The sequence below is a fragment of the Eleutherodactylus coqui genome, chromosome 8 (genome assembly GCF_035609145.1).
Source record: "Eleutherodactylus coqui strain aEleCoq1 chromosome 8, aEleCoq1.hap1, whole genome shotgun sequence".
Classification (NCBI taxonomy): Eukaryota; Metazoa; Chordata; class Amphibia; order Anura; family Eleutherodactylidae; genus Eleutherodactylus; species Eleutherodactylus coqui.
The window spans coordinates 164768754-164784793 of NC_089844.1; the positions used below are offsets into that span (position 1 = coordinate 164768754).

Genomic DNA, 16040 nt, shown 5'->3' on the forward strand with positions numbered 1-16040 from the left:
GCTTCTTTTGGTATTTTTCAGCTGTGTTCTTGTGAATTTTCCCTTTTTAACATCAAACAGTAGTCTGCCATCATGTTGACATTCCATCGACCTTGGTATCTGCGCTCCATTTCTTTTAGATCTTGATGGAAACGTTCTCCTTGTTCCTCACTTACAGCCCCAAGATTTTCTGGAAAGTAGTCCAGATGTGAGTGAAGGAAATGGACTTTGACACTCATGTTGCAGCCCAAGATTTTTTAGTTTTGTAACAATTCAGCAACCAAAGTTTTGTAGTTTGGGTCTTTTTTATTTCCAACAAAGCCTGTTACCACAAGTTTAAATGAATTCCAGGCATTTTTTTCTTCCATTTCCATTTTAGTGACAAAGATTTCATCTTTTAAAAGTTTTCTTATGTCAGGCCCAACAAAGACTGCCTCTTTCAGCTTAGCATCTGATAGATCAGGAAACTGTTCACAAAGATACTTGAAACACTCTCCTTCTTTGTGTAATGCTTTCACAAACTGTTTCATTAGTCCCAATTTGATATGAAGTGGTGGAAGTAAGATCTTTTTAGGATCCACTAAACTTTGTCTTTCAACATTTTTAACTCCAGAAATAAGAGCCTTTCTGATTGGCCAGGTCTGCTTGACATAGTGTTGTTTCCTGTCACGGCTATCCCATTCACAGAGGAAACATTGAAACTTTGTGTAACCACTTTGTTGACCTAGTAACATGGAAATAACTTTCAAATCCCCACAAATGGTCCATTTATGGTCAGAGTAGCTGAGCTTATTAAGAACAAACCCAAGATTTTCGTAGCATTCTTTCAAATGGACTGAGTGTCCAACAGGCACAGAAGCATATTGGTTACCATTGTGAAGAAGTACGGCTTTCAAACTCCTTTTTGACGAATCTATGAAAAGTCTCCATTCCTCTGGGTCATACGTTATGTTGAACATTTCCATGATTCCAGGTACATTGTTGCAGAAAACTAGTTCACCTTCTTGTGTTAAAAAAAAAAGGGACAAATTCCTTTTCTCTAAGTCGTTACCATGAAAATGAAACACCGGAGGCTAACATATGTCTTTCTTTAAGTCTAGACCTTAACATTTCCGCTGAATCCTTTGGTAGGCCCAGATCTCGTACTAAATCGTTCAAGTCTGATTGAGAGAAACGTTCAGGGTCATTGGTACCTGGATCATAGCTGTCGTCATTATCGCTGCTACTATGTGACATTTGGTCTAAATCATCTAAAATATTGTCCAGGGTATCCGGAGGTGAAGGAATAGGCAAGTCAGGTCCATAAGGGAAAAGGCCGAATAGCCGAACGTATGTTGGTTGGGTATGAAATGTCCTTCCTGTTTTTTAAATTGAAACCTTGCACTGAACAAGAACAAAAATAACAGTCATCACTGTGATTTTTAGGCTCTCTCCAAACCATGGGTACTCCAAAACGAAATGATTTCTTCTTACCTTGAAACCTTTGTCTCAGTTCTTCAACACACACAGAACACACTATATGGGGAGCCCAATATTTATCTTGGTCCCCTAATTTCATACCAAAGTATGCAAAATACACCTTCTGAACAAAATTAGAAATCTTCCTTTGTTGCTTCTTGACGGTATAAGACCCACAAATATAACAGAAACAGTTAGGAGAGTTGACACATCTTCTAGTAGCCATTTCTTCTAAATACCGTATCACAAAACTGTTTGCGTACACCACAGTGGCTGGCTCCACACTGAGTCACTGACTGCAATCAAGGTCACGCCTAGCAGACAGTTTAGATTCGTTGTCGTACGCGTACCAAACCTGAAAAACCCCTGAAAATAAGAAAATTTCAGGTGAAATTTGTGACTTATCTAGGGGGTGATGGAATTTCATCGCAGACCTGTGTTATCGATTGTATTGTACTTTTATTTTGTTTAAATTCTGTCTCTTTCCTACTAGGATGCCATCTGCTGACCTGCAGGACGAGCTGGACTGCTCCATCTGCCTGAGCCTCTATACAGATCCCGTATCCCTGAGATGTGGACACAACTTCTGCCGCTCGTGTATTGTGAGTGCGCTGGATGCACAGGAGGCAGCTGGAATGTATTCCTGTCCTGACTGCAGAGAAGAATCCCCGCAGCGTCCGGCCCTGGAGAAGAACAGGAAGCTGGCGAATATAGTGGAGCGTTTCTTATCTAGTCCGCCTGATGTGGAGAGCAGAATCTTCTGTACTTACTGTATAAAGTCTCCTGTCCCGGCTGTGAGGACATGTCTGCAGTGTGAGACCTCTCTATGTGACGATCACCTCGCAGCCCACAACAAGACGGTGGATCATATATTAACTGATCCCACCAGCTCCTTTGGGAACAAGAAGTGCTCCGTCCACAAGAAGGTTCTGGAGTATTACTGCCCGCAGGATGCAGCTTGTCTATGTGTGACCTGCTGTCTGGTCGGCAAGCATCGGGGCCACCAGGTGGAGATTCTAGGTGAGGCTTCTGAGAAGGAGAAACTGAGGAAGTATATGGGTGAGCTAAACCCTCAAAAAGCAGAACTTCAGACAAGAGTCCAGAATCTGCAGGATCATAAGAAGAATATCCAGGAGAAAGCCTCAGAAGAGGAAGAACATCAGGAAGTTGTTTATGGACATGAAGGAGCAACTGGAAATGGCAGAAAAGAAAGTGCAGAGCGAGCTCTCCAGACAGGAGGATGAGATTGTGTCACATATCTCATCTGATCAAGGAGCTGGAAAAAGAGGAGAAGGAGCTGTCTGGGAAGATGCATCACATGGAGCAGATGTGTCACATCACCGACCCAATAAGATTCTTACAGGAAAGGGACATTACAGTAAGTAGTAATGGAGATGATGAGGACACGGGGGGAGGTGGTGGAAATATCCATTCTGATGATAATCGGCATACAGGATTGGTCCTGGGACAATCTGATGTCCCCGTGTCTGATACCAAAATACAGGATAAAGGGACTGACCCCATAACTGTCCTACAAGAATTAGACCAAGGAGCAGCCTGTAGGGATAAGAGTGCGGCTGCTGAGAAAGAAGCTCCAGTCCATGAGGCTACTAAGAAGAAGGAAGAGGAGAAGCTGAAGAAAGAGCTGGATGAGGATCTGATCTCACTGACCTTACACCGGTCTATGCGGGATATTGTCCCCAGTGTCACATCAGGGCCCGGGTTCCAGGTTCCAGACATCTTGTTGGATGAGGACACTGCACATATAAGAGTGGAGTTATCAGCCGATCTAAAGGCAGCAATATATTCAGAGAAAAAACAGCAAAGACCAGAATCACCAAGAAGGTTTCTATATTTCCACCAGGTGTTAAGCCGATGTGGCCTCTCTTCAGGGAGATATTATTGGGAGGTAGCATGGAACCAGGTAGGAAAATGTGACATCGGGGTGTCCTATCCCAGTATAGAGAGGAAAGCAGAGCAGTCTGGTATTGGAAATAATGATAGATCTTGGTGTTTGGAGCTGAAGGATAAATCTTGTGTAGCATTTCACAACTGGGTCGTATTAGACCTCTCTGTAAAGCCAACATGTCCAACATTCGGAGTCTTTTTAGACTGAGGCTGGGCGTCTGTCCTTCTATGAGCTGTGTGACCCCATCAGACACTTACACACCTTCAGCGCCTCCTTCACTGAACCCCTACATGCCGCCTTCTATGTGCACAAAGGAGCCTCTGTTACAATAACCAGCTGAGACCGATGCAGTCCGCATAATTACACTGTTATTTCTTGTAGCATAGATAATTGGTCAGACCCCGGCCCGTATTTACCACTAGGCACTGGAAATGTTATTGAGAATAATTGTTGATCCTGTTCACCGAGGCAGAGGAATGTTATTACTATACAATTTCACTGGTCTGATCCCTTAGAGAAAAGAATATAAAATATAGATTTTAATAATTAAAAATAGAATTCCTAAGCAAATACATAATTAAAATAAAGATCCACCACCAGAGTCACACAAGGCCAGACTACCAAATATGGGTCTATTCTGGGTAGTGGAATATCATTTATGAATTTTTATTAGGCCTAGCTCAGGGGCATTAAAGGGGTTGTCCCGCGAAACAAAGTGGGGTTCAGCACTTCTGTATGGCCATATTAATGCACTTTGTAATGTACATTGTGCATTAATTATGAGCCATACAGAAGTTATTCACTTGCCTGTTCCGTTGCTGGCGTCCCCGTCTCCATGGTGCCGTCTAATCTTCAGCGTCTAATCGCCCGATTAGACGCGCTTGCGCAGTCCAGTCTTCTCCCTTCTGAATGGGGCCGCTCGTGCCGGAGAGCGGCTCCTTGTAGCTCCGCCCCGTCACGTGTGCCGATTCCAGCCAATCAGGAGGCTGGAATCGGCAATGGAACGCACAGAAGACCTGCGGTCCACCGTGGGTGAAGATCCCGGCGGCCATCTTCGCAAGGTAAGTATGAAGTCACCGGAGCGCGGGGATTCGGGTAAGTACTAATCGTTTTTTTTTTTTCATCCCTGCATCGGGTTTGTCTCGCGCCGAACGGGGGGGGGGGGGGGGGGGGCTATTGAAAAAAAAACAAAAAACGTTTCGGCGCGGGACAACCCCTTTTAAGTATCATGCACCTGGATGAAGTATGAATGAGTCTGATTTCGAGGACAGGAATATTCAATACTTGTCCCTCGAACGATAATGGCGGATTGGGGCGTACCACCCCCACCAAAAGAAGTCCCCAGCAGTATAGTGTTCACATAAATCCTGATTAGGGCCAGACAATTCTTATGTACATATGATAGTGTGATCCTATGGTGGACTCATGAGGTATTTTAGAGCACACTGTAGTCTATTCCAGACCTGACGACTGAATACCTCAGCAGGGAAGACCTCGGTATATTCATAGACTAATATTGGAGTGATTGAGGCACATATTATGAGAAGACCGATTGTTGAGGTTTATGGAAGGGACATTGATTATATCTGATGTCTTGACAACTATGATATCAGGTTAGATGAACTTGCTGCTTACATAGAATGAGCGGCAGTCATCTGGTGCCTGGTTAAAGTTATCAGTTTTTCAATACTATCTATAGAAGTTAAAGAATATCTGGTTTGAGCGAGTTTGTTTCTATAGTTCGGTTCAACGCGTTTCTACTGAATGAACCAATTAGTTAGAACTGAGGAAAAAACCCTCTAGAACATAATGCTGATAGTAGTAGAAGTGGCGATAGACTAAGCAATAGAGAGGTATGACAAGCAATCCGGCTCACACAGATAGTATAATCTGTGAGAGTCTGTATTACTAGAAAAATCCCCTCAGAATTAACTTGGAGAACCAAAGACCTAGCTGTCCTCTTTAATTTCAGAAAAGAATCTTCTATGCCTAAACTCTTTCTTGCGCTCGGTTAAATAACCTAAGCTAATGGTGCTACCATCCAGGCTGGAGGTTCTACTGAACTCTTAGTTTCTTTATACCTCATTATTTGAGGTGTAGCCTTAGCTTAGGTTATTTAACTATACAGCAGTGGAGGCTGATGACGACGGTCCGTGTCCGAAGGGGCCTTACAGATGGGACGGAATTACACTACAAGCCGCGGTATACTCTGCACCAAAAGACGTCGCCTACCGGTGGGTTTTGATGCAGAATTGAAAATGGCTTAAAAGCTGCCTGCAATTCTGGATCAACATCCTCAGTCAGACCTGCAGATTTCGGTTTTGAACTCTGAAGCTGCAGATTTGGTGACGTAATGCCGTCTTGTGTGAAAGGTCTCTTTAGAGCGCCGGGACTGTGTGAGATGATGGGAGTTGTAGTCTCTGTTGGACCATGTGGGATGCTGGGACTTGTAGTCTCTGTTGGACCGTGCGGGGTGATGGGAGTTGTAGTCTCTGTTGGACTATGTGGGATGATGGGAGTTGTAGTCTCTGTTGGACTGTGTGGGATGATGGGAGTTGTAGTCTCTGTTGGACTGTGTAGGATGATGGGAGTTGTAGTCTCTGTTGTGTATTTTCCATCAGATCTTGTTAATGTTGGAACAAATGAAATAAAGCTATAAGTTGCAGTAACTAATTTGTCGCCATATTTCCGGCTCCTGTTGTTTATACAGAGATATTCCCCATAGATGAAGTGTTACATTCAGAGCACAGTTTTTTGAGCGTATCGGCGTATTACATTAAACAGGCCGCAGGGTATGTTCATTAATACAACACAAACAAATGCACTGATTGAAATGGCTAATTAGATATGTTCTATTTCCAGCAGAATTCCGCAGTGTTTCAAGCAGGGGCGTAACTATAGGGGATGCAGGGGAGGCGGTTGCACCCGGGCCCAGGAGCCTTAGAGGGCCCATAAGGCTTCTTTTCTCCATATAGGAAGCCCAGTACTTTGAATAAAGCATTATAGTTGCGGGTCCTGTTATAGGTTTTGCATTGGGGCCCAGCAGCTTCAAGTTTCGCCTCTGGTTTCAAGCATCTCCTTGCGTATTGCATGCACATTTTCTTTCCCACAATAGACTTCTATGTGGGGTGAGGGATTAGCGTTAGGACAGGTAGCAACCTGGGCATAAGCAGCCAGAGACAGTGACACGTGGAATAAAGTTCATTAGTCCAGGCTTCGCTTGGGTTTATTTCAGCACAAAATGAACCAAAACCGGCCTTAACATCAGGCCAACATAAAATAACTCCTGCTCGTCTGAGCACTTACTAAACATAGACCAACCCTGTCTATACTCTTGCAAAGCAAATGGTTCCTGCGCACAGCCAGCCAGGCTCTCAGACCTGCAGAGGTCTCAGCATTCCTCCCCCCCGGACCTGCAGGCCCAGGCTTTATAAGGCCTGGTACGAGCCTAACCTGGTACGTGGGAGTGGCCATCCCACCCTTCGCTTTGACCACTCCAGGAAAAGCCGGCCCGGATTATGCGGCTTGGAGCCACTTACACACTACAACGTGTCAGTAACTTAATGTTACTGGCACACAACTGCCGGCTTCCTCCAGCGAGCCCAGGCTGCTCGGTGGCACGTATCTGCCCAAGTGCTCCCTAAAACCTCATAGGAGAGCATCCCAGGCGAAATATATCTGCCCTCCAGCACTTTGCCAGTCACCGTCTCACAGTGGGCCTTTCGTGCGCAGAACGATAGAGCATGTTCTATTTTTTTTTCTTTTGCGATGCCTCAAAAGCCCACGCAAAACCCGCTTATGTCATCGATCCATTAAAACCAGTGGGTTCTCTTCACCATATATTACATGAGCACAAATTATCGGTGTGACGGAGCCCTTAGATACGAGTACAATGTGCCATCTGAAGGAGGCCTGAAGCACCAAGATGTTGGGCCCTCGGCGCAGGAAGACATTGCTGGGAAGTAGAAGGGGCTCCAGGGATGGTTTTCGGCCTCCGAGTGTAAATACTGAGGGGGGGTTTGTTAGGACTGGGGGCATAAACCTGAACTGACGCTTCCTTACCAAAACAAACTTACCCATAGACTTCTTGCTGGAAAAATGTGGGGTAGGCCACAGCTTTATTAAACAATTTAAACATATAATAATACTTTAACTACCTCTAACTCGATGACTCTTCCCATGCTAAAACCCGCTTAACTTTAACTGTGAATTCCAATGGACGTTCGTAAGCCCCGCTTTTCCTTGGGTTTGTAAACCTAGCTCCTTTTCCTTTAGCCAGCATGGAAAGTTCAAGGCCACACGGCATGCGCCGTATTACCTACGGCGCATTCCGCCCCACCCCACCGACCCGAGCTAATGCCGCTTCCACTCCATCTTGCAGTTCTGATAAAAACGTGTCAAGTCCCACCTCGTTAAGGTGCACTCCATCGTCTCTCAAAGCACCTCTTTCTCTGTCCCCCAACTCCCAGTGGCGGATCGCGATCCCCACAAGGGATTGTACAAACTTGGACATCCTCAGGTTAACCACCTTTCGCACGTTGTCAATCGCTTCCGGGTCTCTGGCTCCTCTCCAACATCTCCTAGCGACAATGTCGGACCAAACCAGAATGAATTCCTGAAAACACTCCCTGAATCGAAGCATATCCTGTTTCATCAAGACGAACAAGTCGCCCATTTTTATCTTGCCTAGGTCGTCGTCCGTCCCCCCCCCCCCCCCCGGCGTGCACGACCAAAATAACTTTCCGGGGGGTCCACCTGCTGATCCTCGTCACGATTTGCAGCAACCTGGACCATTGCAGGCCTCGAACTCCGTGCCAATTCACCACTGTTCCTGCCATCCCTAAGTTTCTTCCTAATGGCCGAGTTGCTGCCCTCTTTTCTGCCCAATAAACGAAAGAATGTCCAATAATCCAAACTTTCCACGGTTCCGTAACTAAAACAAAGGAAAAACAAGGAAAAAACCCCGTACCAGGAAAAATAACCGAAAAACCACGCAACAAACATCGACTGTACTGCAACACAACAACGGATCACTCTAATATTAGGTCAGGCCTAACATACGACTTATAGGCCTGTGACTTCTAACTGCCCAGCCGTTTCAGCTTGTCCTCGTGCATGCCATGCGCTTCGGTCATGTTCGTAGCACCTATTCTGAAAGAGTGCGTTCCAAACTCGGACGCGTCCATACCTGCCTTGCGTAATGCTGAACGGAAAACCTCCGTAAACTGGAAGCGAGTGAGAGGGAGTCCCCATGAGTGTACCAAAAATTGTTCGCAAGGGTTGCGCGAGCTCATATAAGACAGGACCGTGTCGACCGGGCACCACTTGGAGCCCAGCCTACCGCTAGCTAACCATTCGCCTCTGCCATAAATATCTGTTTTTGATTTCCTAACACATATCCGCAGGGATCCGTCCGCAAAAGTTACATCGTTATGGCGCAATCCTCCAGTTTTATTTTTACTGGCTGGAACTAGCTCTCCAATCCGTAAAGCTGCAAAAAAGGCCAACAAAAACACCGTTCTGAACAATAACGTCTCCGAACTGTTTATGCATACACTTTCTAAAACCTCTTAGTTTCGTTAATGGGGCGCCGCGTGTCGACCCGAGTCTTGTCCTTTTACCAACCCCGTATTATCTGCCGAAAAACGAAATCCTTAGTGATGTCCGCTTTACCGTGTAATTTTAATAATAAGGCTACTCCCGATAAGTGTTTTTTGGCTACTCCGACCGACAACCGTTTTACCCGTAAAGCTGTTAACATGTCTAACGTGGCCGAACGCGCCCTTTCGCCCTCCGCCACGCGTCGTCCTGCCAACGTTAACCAAGATGACCAAATTGAGTTGTAACTCTTCCAGGTCGCAACCGTGACCAATGCCTCCACCAGCGTCAGCAACTCTGTTCTGCCAGACTCCATAAGAAAGGAGGGCACCGTACCCCCTTGGCATCTGCCTGTGGGGGCCGTTCCCTGAACAACTCCATCTGTGAACGAGAGTGTGCATCAGCCGCTCCGTTGTCACAAACTGGCACATGTTTAGCTCGTAAATAAATATTATTTTGAAGGCATCTCAGAACCACTTGTCTCAACAATGCCAATACTGGCGGGGAAGCCGAGGACTGTTTGTTAATCGTTTGAGCAACCGCCGCGTTTTCCGACCAAAAACAAATCTTACAGTCCTGTAACTCTGCATTCCATACCTCCAATGCAACCACCAACGGAAAAAATTCCAAAAGAGTAATATTTTTAGTCCATTCTTTTTCCAACCATGTCCCTGGCCAGAGTTCCCTGCACCAGTGATTATTAAAAATAACTCCGAAGCCTCCCGAACCGGCCGCATTCGCGAACAAACTGATGTCGCTGCCTACCACATCCTCCTTCGGGCACACGACCTGCCCGTTGAAAGAGTGTAAAAACACTTTCCATATATGCAGGTCTACTCTCATCCCTTGCGTCACTCGAACGAAATGGTGGGGTTCGCGGACCCCCACAGTCACCAGAGTTAGTCTTCTGGAGAAGACCCGACCCATGGGAATGACCTTGCACGCAAAATTGAGCAGGCCTGACAGCACTTGAATCTGGCGCAGAGTGACCTTTTTGCAACTAGCCACTTCATTGACTGACTGCTGCAATCTGAAAATCAATTCTTCCTAGTCGATCTCGATCCCAAGAAAAGTGATTCGCGTTACTGGGCCCATGGTTTTCTCTTCAGATTATGGGACCCCCGCCCTACGCATGAGGGACCGAAAAGTGTTGAGCAAAAAACCGCAATCACCTGACGTCTCAGTGCCAACGAACAGGAAATCATCCAAGTAATGTATCACCGATGGGATGCCTGTCTCATACTTGAGTAAACACTCCAAGAAAGAACTAAACAATTCAAAATAATAGCATGATATTGAGCATCCCATGAGCAGGCACATATCGATGAAAAATTGATTGTCAACACGACATCCAAGTAGATGAAAACAATCGGGGTGGACTGGCAAGAAGCGAAAAGCGGACTCGATATCTGTTTTCGCTAGTTGCGCTCCCCTTCCCGCCGATCGAACCAAGCGAACAGCGCAATCAAAAGACGTGTAAGTGACCGCCGCCTGTTCTTTTGATTTGCCATCATTGACGGAACCTCCGACTGGAAACGATAGATGGTAGATCAAGCGGAACTTACCGGTTTCCTTCTTAGGTACCAAACCCAAAGGACACGTGCAGGTTCGTAAATGACGGTTCCTCGAAAGGGCCGGCCATATGGCCCAGCTCAACTTCCTTAAGCAGTTTTTCTTTCACTAGCTCTATGTTATCTAACGGCTTGATCTTCGGCCGTGACGCTTGGTGGCCGGGCCAGGGCTAAGTCTTGCCAGGGGTTGCTTCCTACGCTGCGGCCTGCCCGCGAATGTTCCTGCTCCTCTGTGATGTCTTCACCGGCTCTACTCTGCAGCGCATTGGCTTCCGCTGGACCCGCCGCATCCCCGGCCGACCTGCAACTTGATAGAAGGTCCTCGAGCCACCCGGTGCCGTCCTGTAACACTGCCGCCTGGATTTTCGCACGCAGATCCTCCATTTTGACTCGCATTCTCTTGCCGGTCCTTCCCCCGCTCGTATCCGTCTTGCGATCTTCGCTCCTCGTTCTGTCTTCTGCTGGTCTGTCGCACGGTTTTCTTCTCTTTTTTTCTCTTTCGCTCTTGATCTCTCAATTCCTTTCAATGTGCTCCTCACTCCGTCTTGTCCGGCTCCGTCCTCTTCCTCCCTCGTGTAGCTTCTTCTGGTCTTCTTCATGTCTTCTCCTCTTCTCTTCCTGTCTTAACTCCACCCCCAGCTAATCTCGCTATTATCCTATTAGCACCCCACCCTCAGTCCCATGCAGCTGCGTTAGTCACTATACTGCATAAGAGACTGATGTTTTATATGTCGGTCTTAATATAATCCCCCTTGGAGTAAGAGGTGTATAATGTACAGAGCGGCCATGGAAAGGTAGGCCAGCACCACACTCTTTGTTGAAAACCTCTGTTGCCCATAGCAGCCAATCACAGCGCAGCGTTCATGTTACCTCAGCAGTGTAAGAAATAGCAACCAATCACAGCACAGCTTTCATGTTACCTCAGCGGTATAATACATAACAACCAATCACAGTGCAGCTTTTATTTTACCTCAGCAGTATAAGAAATGGCAACCAATCACAGCACCGCTTTTATTTTACCTCAGCAGTATAAGAAATGAAAGCTGCGCTGTGATTGGTTGCTAGGGGTAACAAGGACAGATTTCCTGTCAGACAGCTTTGATAATAGTGCGGTGTCAGGATAATTTCCATGGTCCCCGGTATAAAGAGACACATCTCAAGCCGTCCGTGAGCCTGCACAGAAATATACCTGTATAAGGGGGCTACTCAGCTAGAAAGGGGGATCCTTGCATGCAGGAGATGGGGGTCTTACCTTAGGGGCAGTGGCAGGTGCTCCCGATCACATAACTGCTCCCCAGTCAAACTCCACATCTGCAGGTCCTCATGTGTTGGTGGTCACCGTCCGGTAACAGAGCTGCACTGGGCTTTAGACCAATCGGGTGAGTAAAGGCCCATTTAGACACACAGATTATCGCTCAAAAGCCGTCTTTTGAGTGATAATCGCTGTGTGTAATTGCACTGACATCGTCCAGTTTTCGTTATCCCGTCACTAATCATTGTCTCTCAGCGTGCTGAAAGACAACGATGAGCTTTATGAGGGATTCACAGCGGGATACAGCTGATACTATTGCTTCAGCTGTATCCTGCTCCCCGATAACAGGCGGGGTATGAAGAACAGAGCAATCCAGCTCATCTCTCCATAGCCGGCATGGAGCGCTCGGCTGTATAACAGCAAAAAACATCTGGATGCAGAAGACAAGCGGCCCTGCTTGTCTTCTGCATCCTCTGCACGGAGCGCCCAGCTGTTATACAGCCGAGCGCTCTGTGCAGGAAACAGCTGAATGCAGGAGGCAAGCGGGGACACCACGCCTGTCTTCTGTATCCTCCGCTCCAAGCGCTCAGCTGTATGTCAGCCGGGCGCTCGGAGCTTGTCTTCTGCGTCCTCCGCTGGCAGCACAAGGTGATTGCTTATCTTGAGCGATCATATTGCGCTATAAATAACACAACGATTATTGCTCAAAAGTCGCTTGAGCGATAATCGTTGTGTCTGAATGGGCCTTAAGGCTGCTTTCACATCGGGGGCGGCGGTTCTGTTTTTTTGCTCCACTTCAGGAGCAAGAAAGGGTCTTAACCGAAACAAGCTAAGATCGGACTCCATCGACTATAATGTGGTTTGTTCAGTCTCCGCTCTGCTGACAGCATCTTAGCGGAAGAGCTGCACGCCGCGGTATTTTGTGCTGGATCTGTGACGGAGGTTCCGGCGCAGATGTGAATGCAGCTGCAGGAAAATTCAAACATGGCTTCTAGCCGTGTCAGTCAGCTTCTTGTCGTACAATGGGTCCAAAATGTGACAGACTCAATTCTCAAAATCGCTCGCTACGTGTGAGTAAAGTTCTTGAACAAGTAATGTCACCAAAACCACACATAGTCCTTGCCGTAGATCAGAGGATATGCTAACTTACTAATAACCGCTAACGCGGTGCCAGATAGTACGGCTGCTCACTCCACCACATGGGCCTAACTGCCGCTCCCAGGGTGGCGGCCGTGATGGTGGTCTCTCAGGCCCCAGGACACATGAATCCAGACACAGTATGCCAACTAGGCCGCAGGCCAAGAGCTCAGATGGAGGCCAACCTCGAACTGGAGTGACAGCTGAAGTCTCCGCGGTCTCCCGAAGGAACAGAGACCGTCTTCCTTAAGCAGCCTTGTTTGTCTAACTTCTAGATCAGACGATAACAAAATGCCACCATATATACCGAGCCTCGGAAGAGCTGTACCAACATCCACCTGACCACCATCCTGTCTACCCGCCTCCCCACAAGCATCCTAGTGTGTAATTCAAACGCCAGGGGGCGCTATAACATCAACACTAAACCCGTTACCGTATCATAACATATCTAACTGAGCAAAACATACAAAACAACTACATACAACACGTGTCCCTCTTCACCAGCCGTAAGCAGATTTCTGGGGTAATTACGCCAGTTTCAGGCTTAACATAAATGGATCTGTCAAGACCAGGTGGCCACGCCCCTGCGGACAAGCCACACCCAGTTTAGTTTTGTTTAGGGCACGTTTACACAGACGGAATTACCCCATAAGATGCCCACAACACGCTGTACATTACACACCAGACAGCGCCAGGCTACCTGTGGACTTTGATGCACAACTGCAATTGGCCTTCTATCCGCCTGCAGCTCTGCATCAGAATCCGCAGTTAGACCTGCAGGCTTAGGTGCAGAATCCTCCAGCGGCGGCTTACGCTACATCTTGTGGTGCGTCCTGGCGGAATAATTTCACCTATGTGAAAGCACCTTGGCAAAAATCTGAAAGCGTCACAATTTTTTGCGCAAGCGACACACGTGCCAAAAGTTAAAGCTTTTTTTTACCCATTTTCTCTTTATAAGTCCCCCCCATTATGTTTCAATTCAGTGGTTGCAAGCAGAGATCTTATCTGAATTGTAGAATTGATTTACAAAGTCTGTTAGAGAGTCGCATCTAAATCTAATCCGCCATCACGTGTATCCTATCGTCCGCAGTCCTGTTCCTCCACGGTCACCAGTAGTCCGCCATCATATGTGTATCCCATCGTTCGCAGTCCTGTTCTTCCACGGCCACCAGTAGTCCGCCATCATATGCGTATCCCATCGTTCGCAGTCCTGTTCCTCCACGGTCACCAGTAGTCTGCCATCATATGCGTATCCCGTCATCTGCAGTCCTGTTTTTCCACGGTCACCAGTAGTCCGCCATCATATGTGTATCCCATCGTCCGCAGTCCTGTTCTTCCACGGTCACCAGTAGTCCGCCATCATATGCGTATCCCATCGTTCGCAGTCCTGTTCTTCCACGGTCACCAGTAGTCCGCCATCATATGTGTATCCCATCGTCCGCAGTGCTGTTCTTCCACGGTGACCAGTAGTCCGCCATCATATGTGTATCCCATCGTCCGCAGTCCTGTTCTTCCACGGTCACCAGTAGTCCGCCATCATATGTGTATCCCATCGTCCGCAGTGCTGTTCTTCCACGGTGACCAGTAGTCCGCCATCATATGTGTATCCCATCGTCCGCAGTCCTGTTCTTCCACGGTCACCAGTAGTCCGCCATCATATGCGTATCCCATCGTTCGCAGTCCTGTTCTTCCACGGTCACCAGTAGTCGGCCATCATATGTGTATCCCATCGTCCGCAGTGCTGTTCTTCCACGGTGACCAGTAGTCCGCCATCATATGTGTATCCCATCGTTCGCAGTCCTGTTCCTCCACGGTCACCAGTAGTCCGCCATCATACGTGTATCCCATCGTCTGCAGTGCTGTTCTTCCACGGTCACCAGTAGTCCGCCATCATACGTGTATCCCATCATCCGCAGTCCTGTTCTTTAATGGTCACCAGTAGTCTGCCATCATATGTGTATCCCATCATCCGCAGTCCTGTTCTTTAATGGTCACCAGTAGTCCGCCATCATATGTGTATCCCGTCATCTGCAGTCCTGTTTTTCCACGGTCACCAGTAGTCTGCCATCATATGTGTATCCCATCATCCGCAGTCCTGTTCTTTAATAGTCACCAGTAGTCCGCCATCATATGTGTATCCCATCGTCCGCAGTCCTGTTCTTCCACGGTCACCAGTAGCCCGCCATCATATGCGTATCCCATATTCTGCAGTCCTGTTCCTCCACGGTCACCAGAAGTCCGCCATCATATGCGTATCCCATCATTCGCAGTCCTGTTCTTCCACGGTCACCAGTAGTCCGCCATCATATGTGTATCCCATCATCCGCAGTCCTGTTCTTCCACGGTCACCAGTAGTCCGCCATCATATGTGTATCCCATCGTCCGCAGTCCTGTTCTTCCACGGTCACCAGTAGCCCGCCATCATATGCGTATCCCATATTCTGCAGTCCTGTTCCTCCACGGTCACCAGAAGTCCGCCATCATATGCGTATCCCATCATTCGCAGTCCTGTTCTTCCACGGTCACCAGTAGTCCGCCATCATATGTGTATCCCATCGTCCGCAGTCCTGTTCTTCCACGGTCACCAGTAGTCCGCCATCATATGCGTGTCCCATATTCTGCAGTCCTGTTCCTCCACGGTCACCAGAAGTCCGCCATCATATGCGTATCCCATCATTCGCAGTCCTGTTCTTCCACGGTCACCAGTAGTCCGCCATCATATGCGTATCCCGTCATCTGCAGTCCTGTTTTTCCACGGTCACCAGTAGTCTGCCATCATATGTGTATCCCATCGTCAGCAGTCCTGTTCTTCCATGGTCACCAGTATTCCGCCATCATATACGTATCCCATCATTCGCAGTCCTGTTCTTCCACAGTCACCAGAAGTCCACCATCATATGCGTATCCCATCATTCGCAGTCCTGTTCTTCCACGGTCACCAGTAGTCCGCCATCATATGTGTATCCCATCGTCCGCAGTCCTGTTCTTCCATGGTCACCAGTATTCCGCCATCATATACGTATCCCATCATTCGCAGTCCTGTTCTTCCACGGTCACCAGTAGTCCGCCATCATATGCGTATCCCGTCATCTGCAGTCCTGTTTTTCCACGGTCACCAGTAGTCCGCCATCATATG

The 16040-nt window shown here is 47.7% G+C and overlaps 1 pseudogene; it reads left to right on the top strand.

Annotated features, from left to right (window-relative positions):
- Window positions 1-1931: 1931 nt before the first annotated feature.
- Window positions 1932-3906, top strand: LOC136577097 (E3 ubiquitin/ISG15 ligase TRIM25-like; annotated as a pseudogene).
- Window positions 3907-16040: the final 12134 nt, after the last annotated feature.